Source organism: Kryptolebias marmoratus, linkage group LG4 (assembly GCF_001649575.2).
Source record: "Kryptolebias marmoratus isolate JLee-2015 linkage group LG4, ASM164957v2, whole genome shotgun sequence".
Taxonomy (NCBI): Eukaryota; Metazoa; Chordata; class Actinopteri; order Cyprinodontiformes; family Rivulidae; genus Kryptolebias; species Kryptolebias marmoratus.
Genome location: NC_051433.1, coordinates 30579095 through 30590844, shown reverse-complemented (window position 1 = coordinate 30590844; position 11750 = coordinate 30579095).

Genomic DNA, 11750 nt, shown 5'->3' with positions numbered 1-11750 from the left:
TATGCAAATCTTCTACAAATCAGCTTCTGTTCCACTTTTTGCATCTTCATTAAACTTCAGCTGTTCAGCATATCTTCAGCCGCTTTCAGCAAAATCATTCAGCAAAAAAAGCATTCACACTGCATTTTCGCAGGAAATGCAATTTCTCTAGTGGTAATTGTATTCATACCGAACTGTGGAGGCACAGCTGTTTTGGACAAATACAGAAACCAGACAACAAATAACATTAGTCTCAACCAATCAGTCATCGTTCTCATTCTTAGGAGTACACTGGTGTTTATAATTTTTATTTACTAGCAGCTAAAACAAAGCTGTCTAAACTGCTATATCACCCTCTTTGTTTAGAAAATCTGACGTGCTGGGAATCAAAAAAAATTGTCTGTCTGTCGAAAAAAAAAATTTGTGTTTCCTTATGAAAAGATGTGTGTTCCTTCAAACGGAAGCTGCTGAGATGTGTGTGTCCTGATTAGACGCGCCAAGGTGCTGCCCTGCGCTTTGAGCGCACGGACTGACTGCAGCTAGTCAGTGCAGCACATGCACACAGGTGAGTTTGAAAGAGGTGGGCACAAGTTTCTTAACAAAGGATGACCATGTAACTGTCAGCTTGGGAGTTTATCAAAGATTTAGTTTGACACTTGTTCTGTAAAAACGTTTAATTTCTTATGGATAAATGGGCCAGAATGTTGTCTTTTACTTTGTGATTTTTACAGAAATTTCGAACAACATTACTACATACTTCAAGATTATATTTATATCTGACATAAACCCCCAAACTAACCAAACCTCAAACCCTATCTCTGTAGTTTAAGATGCGACAGGTTCATGACGTCTTGGTTCTTCTCCTGATCCACATTTTAAACACAATTTTGAGGAAACTTGAATTAAAGTTCATTACTATTTTGCAGCTTTTGTTGCTAGCAGATCCAATAGAGACCTTTCTGGTGCCGCCTAAGTTAATCATCGTCTGCTGCTGTTTCCACAGGCCGCCTCAAAATATCTCCATGGCAATCCCTTGTTTCCAGTAGTGTCCATTTCAAACCAAAATTGTAATTGTAATTTGCTTGTTAGCTGTCTCTACTTTTGAGTTTTGCATCAGAGTTTAGCTTATTAATTACTCAGCCTTTTACATATTAAAGAATTTGTAAAAGGTTCCTACTAAACTTTTCTCAAGTTCAATGTGGTACTTGTACCACAGTTTGAAACCGAGGGCTGAGGGCTGGGAAAACAACTCATGAACCAGCAGGGTCAACTATAGAAGCATGTAATGTGTTTAAATGGGACACAGACGCAGGAATACAAGTGAAAGAATAATACAAAAATTGAACAACCGAAGCTATCGTTTTGAAACATAATGAGCACTTAAGACAAAATATTAAATGAGGTCACTAGTTATACTTTGGCTCTCTTGTAGCCTGTATTATGTGTCAATATTAGTCCCAAATTAAAAAGAGGTGCTAAACTGAGTCAACACCAAAATGCAAAATAAATTAATAAAACAAGGGTGGAAAGAAAGTGTAGATGTGGATTTATTGTTTTTATTTATTTAATTGTTTACCAGGAAGGTACCGTTGGTAAGTGAGCTCTTCTGGGGAGTCCTGCTTTAAGTAGCAGAGTTTTAGTCCTCAGTTTAGGCAGCTGAGTGTGAGAGTGTTGGTGACACGGGGCCTACCACACTGGAGGGCTCTCACTCACCCCTACGGACACTTTAGATCTACCAAACGACATGCATGTTTTTGGTCTGTGGGAGGAAACCGGAGTACCCGGGGTAAACCCATGTGAGCAAAGGGAGAACATGTAAACAATCTTTAAAAACAGCACAACAAGCCTCTTTTTTTTGCTTTATAAATAAATTTGATTTGACATAAAAACAGCAGAACAATCATTTAAAAAGAGCAGAAATAAATTAAAACCGTGCGTAAATCTCAATAAAATAATTTTCTTTCATTCAGTTCTTCAGCATTAAATGTCCACTCTAGGTAAACTGTCTTTGCTCTGAGATGGTAGTGGCCAAAAGTCAGTGGAAGAAGAAGACAGCGGCGAGAATAAATTCTCCTCGTCCTCCTCCCCAGGTGTTGGAGGTGGTGGTGAGGGTACTCTGAACGGAGACTCGGGAGTGTGTGATGATGGTGGTGAAAGTCCATCCCTCTGATAAAAGGTGTCGTCAGGAAAGTGTGGCTCTGTATTCTGACAGCTACACTTTGATGGTTTAAAGATTGCCTTTATGTTTTTACCCCAACACTCCACCTTGGGAAGGATTTTATCTTTTAAATTCTTAAGCCTTAAGTTTTTTTCTGCCTGTTGCCGTTTCAAAAAGGGTTTTTGGTTTTCAAGCAAAATATGTTCTTTATTTTTGTTTATCTTCGGAGCTAAATTGCAATACTGAGGGACAGTCAGTCTGTCTATTCTCTTATTCAAGTTATTTATCTCAGAATTTTTAGACTTGATTGTGTTTTGATAACAATTTCTGACTTTTGTCATTTCATTAGCAATTTCCTCTGTCAGTTTCTCATACTCTGTTAAATAATGCTCGTCTTTCATGTGTTTATTTATCAGCCGAATACATGCAGTATTAAATTGGCTGGTGTTCGACCTAAACTTGGAACACTTCTTAAGGTCTGTCTGGAAAGATATAATTGTATTCTTCAGTGTTTTAATCTCCTCAAACAAATCACTGTCAAGAGTTTTTTTTCTTGCATTTCTCTTCTGACAAACTTTACATCCTTTTGGGGGCTTTTTTCTTTGAAGTTCATCTGCTAACAACTTTAATTGATGATATTTGAGGTTTTGTTCTTCGATAGTTTTATTATTTTCACTGATAATTTCTTTGTTTATATTCCTATTTTCTTCTACTATCGTGTACATGTATTTCAAATGAGCTAGATCTTGTCGGGTTTTTTCCATTCCTTCCATAAAACTTAGAACATGTTCTTTGTTTCTAGCCATGGCAAAATTTTGTTTTTTGAGTACTTTCCTAATTTCTTCATTTTGAACGGACAATTCCTTTTCCAAATGTGCTCCCCTTTTGTATTTTTTTAATAAATTAAGAAATCTTAAACCCAATGTTGCTTTTATTGCTTCACATCTCTTTTCTCTATCCAATTTTACTTCTAATAGTGTTATGACCCTTTTTTTCAGTTTATGAACGACTGATTCTAACTTGAAACCCTTTAGCTCAGCTTCAGCTGTTTTCTTTTTCATCTCCTGCATATTATTTTCATGTTCCTGAATTAATGTTTGCATTTCTAGCTTTTGTAAGGATAGTGACTGTAACTCTCTTGATTTCTCTTTGTTAAGCTTTTCTGATTGCTGCAGCTTAGTTTCCACTTGTGAGATTTTCATTTCAAGCTCCAATATATCCAGTTTAGACTCTTCATATTTTTTCTCAAGGTCTGAATACCTTTTATTCCAATTTTTTACATCCATTTCTTGTTTTGAGGTGGATTTAATTTTTCTAACTAAATTCAGTGCCTTGTTCCAGCCCTCTGTGGCTTGCTTTAATTCTTTTTCCAGGTAGCCAATTTTTTCATCTCTTGCTTTAATTTGTTCCCTGCTACCAGATGAAATTTCTTTTTGGAGCTTTTCTTTTAGAGTGTCAATTTGTAATATTAATAATTTATATTCCTTTTTCCATTCTTCCGAGTCCCTTAGGTACTTTCTTTCCCAGAAATAACCTAACATTTTTTGAGTTTTTACCTGTTTGTTGAAGTAAGCTGTCGCCTGTCCACAGGAGGGACACTGCAGGGGTTCTGAAGATTTACTCAATATGTTTTCCATTAAATCGGTCATTATTTTTCCATCATACCATTCACCTATTTTCTCTGCCATTTTATGAAGCTTTTGATTTTACCTGTTTTTCAAATGTATTAATCCCAAAGGGAAATCAAATAATTTTGAATTTCAAAAGACTTTTTTCTTCTCTTCAGCCAGCTGAATTTCTGGCTGGCTTCAGCCAGCTCTGAAGTAAAGTGTCATTGATGACATCATCGACCCTTTGATGTTTGTCCTTTGATCTTTGATCCTTTGATCTCGAAGAGCACAAACTATCAAGACCCATTATCATTGTGATGTCATAATGGGACTGATGACATCATCACCATGGTTTTTTTTTAATGAACTTTATTGAAACATACAGTACATATCCGCCAGGGGGTTACGAACAATGAGACAATTCAACATTAGGATATTACATAAATACATTAAATAGGGCACACAAAGCAGCTGTGGTTGCCAGAATTTCAACGTAGAAAATACGGCCATTATGTATGGGACATTACGGTATGATATTTTTAAAACTATCATTTTAACAGTAAAAACCTGTTAATTATTTACAGAAGATTTATGTAAAAAATATGAATATACTGCAAAACATTTTACGGCTTGTACAGTTAATCTTTCTGAAAAACATATATATTGTAAACAAAATTAGTCTAAATCAGTGAAAAACACAGCAAAGCTGTATTATATTTTAAAGTATTTACTTATTAAAGTCAACTTTATGGTAAATTACCGGCAGCTGTGGTTGCCAGAATTTCACCGTAAAAAATACAGTACAACACATAAGGGATTGCAGTTTGTCAGCATTTAATTATGGTTAATTATGAAGGAAATAGCAGACTATGATTGATCCACTTAAAGAAACAATTTGTTTTTACACATTCTGTGAAAAACAAAACTTATGAAATTTCCGGTCACTTACATACTCTTCAAGTATTGCTGTGATTTCAAAAAAACTGAGTCCACTGAGTCCACATTAAGGATAATTCATGACTGAAGAAAAACATGACTAAGCTTTGTCCACTTGCCCTGGGTTGATAAAGAGTAACAAGTCACTAAGTCCAAACTTTGCTGAGGAAGGCAGGCAAGGTTGTCAAGTCACCACTTCAGCTGGAGTCATTTATGTCCATCAGGTGTTCACTGCACAGGCAAGATCCTGTCTGCAGTCACAAAACAGAATGAAAACAAAAGTTAGAATGAAGCACTGACTGACCATGATATAAACTAAGCATTCTTTTGTCTGTTTGTTTCACCCTCCTGGAGTTGCACTCATGCATTCACTCAAACAATTTGTGATCATACAGTATATACAACACTGACAGGATTACACAGATTTAATACTTGAATAGTACAGAAATACTATATACTGATACTTTTGAAGTATTTTAATATTGAAGAATTTTTTAATCGTTCTTACTAACTCTAAATCCCAAACTTTGTCCACATTACTAAATTTTAGGGCTGGGTATTGTTAACAACCTCCCAATTGACCTTTTGCAAAACCCCGCCTCCCATGGGTCATTGTTCAGTCACATGTCCTCAGCATCTCTGACTATGTAAGCTAGATTCGATATAAAGATTCGATCAACACGGTAAAGCAATGTGCTTATGGATTATGCAAGTCAGATAGCAGATAGCCAAGAGTTTGTCTGGGGGAGACGTGTTTTTTTTTCCCTTCTCAAAGCCGAAAACACAGCTGGAGTGGTGTCTACAAATAATACGTGGAAGGCCTCACTCCGATCTGAATATCGAAAAAATAAGGAAGTATATTTATGTCTGTTTAAAGGTAGGGCCAAGTATTGTCCTGCTCTAGAGGGGATCTGAATAAGGTTATGAATAACATTCATTATTTAAAAAAGCATTCACACTGCATTTTCGCAGGAAATGCAATTTCTCTAGTTTTTTTTAAAATCCGGATTTAAAACCTGTTCAAATCAAGATCTCAATTGCAAGGACCTGGACAAAGGAATTGCAACCGAAAAAAATAAAATAATAAGATCTTCTAAGCTGTAACTATTTGATACCATCTCAAAATTATGGAATCTCAAAATAAAACGGAAGTCATAACTTCGAGATAATATAGGATAATAATATTATACTAGGTCATAATTATGAGATGGTATAATTTTGAGATAGCATCTTATAATTATGAAATAAGTCACAATTAAGAGATGCTAAGTTACAACTTTAACCTCCTAGGACCACATTTTATTAGCATTCCTTTATACACATCAGGTCTTAATCAGCAAATAACAAAGAGAAATTAAAAATGCATGCCATGCAAGAGTTCGAGTCTTAGGAGGTTAAGACAGCATCTCACGATTTTAAGACACAATTTTAATAATTTTGTCATTATTTTTGAAATGCTAAATCATAACAATAAGATGCTAGGACAGAACTTTGAGATGGTATGTCGTAACTTAGATTTTATTTTTGGTAGAGATGGTCCTTCGTAGGAAAATACCAACTAGGAAATAAAAAAGAATACTTTAAATTACTGAGGGGTTTTGTTTCTTTGTCTTTGTTGTTGTTGTTTTGTTGTTTGTTTATTTTTGTTTTGTTTTTCATTGTAATAATGCAACAGCTACAGATTCATTAAGGATATTTAACAGCTGTAAATACAGGGGTAACAATCATGCTCCCTGCAAAACTAAGTGCTGTTGCTGGTTGTGCTTCATACACCTATTAAAAGAACTCTGCCTTGTTGTCAGAGGTCATGATTACATCAACCTGCTGACACTGTGAACCTCAAAGCTGAAAGCTTTTTTTTTTTAACCTCCAACCTTCATGGGCCAGCCAGCCAGATAAAACGGGCAGTTTTGTTTCTGGAGGTGTGAGGATTTTAAAGGGGAACACCACAATGCTTGTATATGAATAGCATCCATTGCTTCATTGCTTCATAGCATTGATTGATGAGACGGTATGCATTATTGTGGATTTATAATCTGATATATTGGGGCGGTCATTTTTGAGCAGAAACACACCAAAACACCAAGGAATGCATATAACATGCAGGAGACTCAGAAGAAGCAGAGCTTTTAGAGTGTTTTATTTTGTATTGTGTTTTCAGCATTGTCACAGTGCTGCTTTTACAGCATTGAGATTGTGTCGACTTAAAAACAAAAATATAACCAACCACTAGGGAGCATAAGCCAGTGTATTTCCAGCAGTGCCAAGCTTAATTCATGGCAGTGGCAGCTAGTAATGGCACTTCCGGTATAGTAGAGATGCCACTAGGTGGCCAGAGTCTGGCTGAGGCCACTGTTTTAGGGGATGCCAGAGCCGATTTTGGGCAAACGGTTTCCTTATATTGCCTGTCAGTAAATTACGGTTTAGAAATTATGCTATTGCTTATTAACATGTGTAAAACCTTTAAAGAAGTGACTGCATTTTCTTTGGAAACTGTCCTAAACAGTGCTTTCTATGTATTTAACACTCTGTAATGAAAAAGGCAATCCACAAGTAGCTGGTTTGTAACACAGCATTGATGGCTAATATGAATTCTTACTCAGAACATGATAACTCAAACACGTTGGCACTCTGAAAGCCCCTGGCCATGAGGTCGTCAGTGATTACCAGGGTATGACATAGTTCCACAGGATACTTGGGGGTGAAAATGAGGTCAGGTTTTCATATTTGTACCTAAATTCTTAAGCTACTCTGATTAGTGTGTCTCCCCCCTCACCTCTATCTCAGATGGGGAGAAGCTGCAGTAATGAAGACATATGGTTACTCGTAATAATATCTTTATTAACAGAAGTTATTGAAACCTAGCAGAAACCTTCAGTTTCCTTTTGTCCATAATGTAGCAGCAGAACTTTTCATAGTCCACCTTCTCTTCAAAAACAAAAGTAAATTGCTCCGCTGGAGAGTATTCATCAAGCTGTTCATCCCAGGTCTTGAGGGTCTGGAGAGCCTTGTTTGGTCTTGCTTGTCAGAGTCGAGAACAACAGGAAGCTTTACTCTCTCATCAAACTTTTGTTGTTGGCACCAGACAGCTGCAACCTGGCTGTCGACAACGATAGAGCTTTCCTGCAAAAAATTACATAGATTAGTGAGGATATATATATATATATATATATATATATATATATATATATATATATATATATGTGTGTGTGTGTGTGTGTGTATGGTGTCCCATGGCAACCTCTGGCATCATGTTGCACATCCATGGCACCATCCTGTGGAACATAATTTCACCCCTGTAGGGATCTGGAGTTAGCCCCGCCTTGGGGCGGCTCCTCTAACGTTTGGTTTCACAGGTGATCCTGATTTTGTTGATGAGACCTGCCAGTACTTAAGCTTCCAGCTGAGACCAGATCTTCGCTGGAGCATCGAACCTCCTGGGTTAGATTCTCAGCCATAGTATCTAATCTCAGTGTCGATGCTTTGCTAACCAAGTTTTCTTTGCGACCTCGATCTTAGGTTCTTTGTCACGTTAGGACCTTCACACCTCACGGAAACTTACCTTGGATGTCTGGATACTTACCTGGACAGGACTACTGGCTTCTCGTCTCCTGGATCACTTGGAACACCTCCTTCACCTCCTCCACACAGCTGGACACCTCCTGGACCTGTAAGAACAGAAACACTATTCAACCACCTAATAGACTCAGCTGATTGTAGGATTGGTACCCGAGACTCACCCTGCTCCTCTTGCCTTTCAGACCATTCCCGGACCCGGCTCACTGTACATAACTTGTCACCTGTAAATAAACCACTTACCTTTAGTTACGTGTCTGTGTCTGGTTTTGGTCTCGCTCTTGGACAAATTACTCCTGTGTTCTTGTCAACCCCCTGGAATTGTCTCTATCTTAAGTAAAAGCAGTTATCTTGTCTTACACAGTTCAATCATTTTAAAGTAAATATTTAATATCAGACAATATGATTAACCTGTTAGCTAAGAATTGACAAAAAGTAGCAGCAGTGATAATGGCATGATAAGATAATGGCAGCTTCCAGCACAACACTGGCACCCTAGTGGCAGCTTCTATGGGATGGGAGACTGTGACGAAGTGAAAATTCAGCGCAAACTGCTGGCTACCTTAGATAGATAACTTTTACTAAATGACTTTTATATTGTATGTAAATGGTTTTGTACAGTGCACTGAGATGACTTTTGTTATGAATTGGGGCTATATAAATAAACTGAATCAAACTGAATTGAATAAAAACACCTATCACCGATCTTTTTTTTAGGTCACAAAACTTTTACAGAAGAAGAACTTTGTTACATGCAGTTTCCGACAATCCTTCTAATTTTATGTTATGCAGATACTTCTATTTGAAAATCATTGAATGCATATCTACAATTGATAATCTTCAACCTTTTTTAAATTTAGTGTGGTCATATCTGAGAGTCATTCAGAGCACATACTTTGAGTGTAATGATGTGCAATATTAAATGAGATTGTGCTTGGCATCATAGTTGCCTGTTGATGTGATAAAATGGAGAAGCAAAATCATATTTTTTAAAGGAAAGGCAATGGTTATTCTGATGGTGTGGTCCATTGAAATAATGGATATAGCAATGTGCTTATATTTGAGAGACTTGCATTCAAATCCTCTTAAAGTTATTTATCTCCAATTTTTTTTTAAATAAATTGTGACAAAATGCCACAACTAACCTAAATATGATAGTCATTAACATAACCTTTACATTCAGATCATATTTAGTCAAACACAAGAATTTATGTACAATGAGCTCCAGGTTTGATGTAAAAAAGATCAGCATTAAAGAATTTATATTCCCCCCTTTTTAAAAAAAACAGTGGGTATATTGTGCTCCGAAAAAGCACGGTCTTAGCAGTTTTACTCTATTCTATTTGATTCCTAGAGAAAAAAGAAATAAAGAAAAAAAGATTTTTAAAGCTTTACAAAAGCTACTTTTTTTCTGACTAGTGAGGCTGGTATTCAATTCAATTCAAGAGAGCTACACCAATGTGCTGCCACCCTGAGTGGCACAACTCTAGAACAGTATAGTATAGCAGAGGTTGGTCTAAACCAGGGGTGTCCAACCCTGGTCCTCAGGGCCTCCATCCTGCATGTTTTCCTTGTTTCTCTGCTCCAACACACCTGATTCAGTGGTTAAATCACCTCTTCATGTTCTGCAGAAGCCTGTTAATCACCCATTGATTCACATCAGGTGTGTTGGAGCAGAGGAACAAGGAAAACATGCAGGATAGTGGCCCTGAGGACCAGGGTTACCCACCCCTGGTCTAAACCAACTCAAAGGAAGGGCTGTAGAATCTAGCAAATCTTTTCAATATCATCAATTTTTTTTTTAGTTTGGAACTAAGAAAGTACAAGTAGAATGAATAAATAAAAAGAATATGTTTTTGGCTTATTGCTGGGAGTGATATATTAAGTCAAAAAATGAGGGAGCAAAAACATAAGTTTCCACCCCCATTTTCTAAAGTGGGGGTGGAGCTTTCTCCATCTGCTCCATTTAGCAGTTTAAATTGTTTGACCAAAATAACTACCATCTGCCATTTCTCCGTATAAGATGATCTTTGTCTAAAACTTTAGCATGAAAAGCTGCAGGAGCATTCTGTCATAGAATGCTAGGGTTTTAATTATCGCACTTTTGTGCCCCTTTCACACGGACCCTAAAGGTCCCGCCTCCACTCTACTCGGCTCGCTTTGCGAGCGTTTACATCTGCATTTCGCAGTCGGTCCCTGCTTCTTTGGTCCCTGCTTCAGAGTCGGGCCAGCCGGGTCGGGCCTGCTTCGTGGGCGGTGCAAGCTTAGCTCCTGTTCACTCATTGGTCGTGGGTGTGACCAGATGCAAGCATAAAGAGCGAACAGTAGGGATATAAACAACAGTGTTAGCTTACCCTGCAACGTTTCTGCCATCTGTCCCCCAGCTGAAGGCGCTGTAAAGCCTGAAATCTCCGGCTGATAACAGCTGTCCTACTCAGCGCAACAATCACAGCATCCAGAGTTTTTCTTCCACTGCGCCTCTCTTCCTGAAGTCTCAGGAGAATCCCCATAAGTTTAAAAAACAGCAACAACACAAGGCCAACGTTGTCCATAGGTCTTCCGTTGTTTCCACAAATGCAGTAGCGCGCGGTGCGGCTTTGGACCCTGCCTCCCCCCTCCCACCAACACAAGGAGGCGTTCCTCTGCTACCGAGCAGACTGGCGGGTGGAAACGCGATGCATTCTTTACAGAGCCGAGCTGAGCAGAGTGGAGTGGAGTGGGGCTGCTCAAGTAGAGCCAATGGAAAAGAGGCATTAGAGTCCTTAGTGGGGGTGCTGGAAGGTGCTCCAGCTGGGGACTTTATCATTCTGCTGGGGGACTGCAATGTGGGTAGGGACAGTGTAACCTGGAGGGGCGTGATTGGGAGGTATGGCCTCACTGATCTGACCTTGAGTGGTGTTCTGTCATTGAACAGCTGTGCTAGTCATTTGATCATGATAAAGTTCAAACATAAGGGTATCTAAATGTGGCAGCACGTGTGTCACAGAAAGTGTTTAAAATTTATTGCAACAGCCCCACTTTAAAATTACCTTTAAGGCATGCAGACTCATTACAGACCAGAGACAATTTCCTACAGTTTAAGAATATTTTATTGTTATGTCTGTTTCTGATTAAAAATATAAATTATGTTAAAAACCACAATCATTCACACACGCTAGACAGTTCAACAGCTCAACTCTGGGATTGCAGGGAGAACAGAGTAGTGGCCTAAACAAAACACAGCAAACTAAACAAACAACACAGCATAAAATAAGAAAAATAGTGCACCACAAACCAGAAGAAGGCCCACCACCTGAAGAATCCACCACCAACACCAAGAGCGGGCTACGGCCCTGTCACAAACACAAAATAAATTAGAACACGTTCAATTTGCACACACATATACCCAGGTTAAAAACAATTAGGTCGAGACTGCAACAGGTGGCCCAGCAGCAGTAAGTTTAGTGCATTCAATGTTCCGTCCTGAAGCCGAGATGAACCAACAGGGCCAC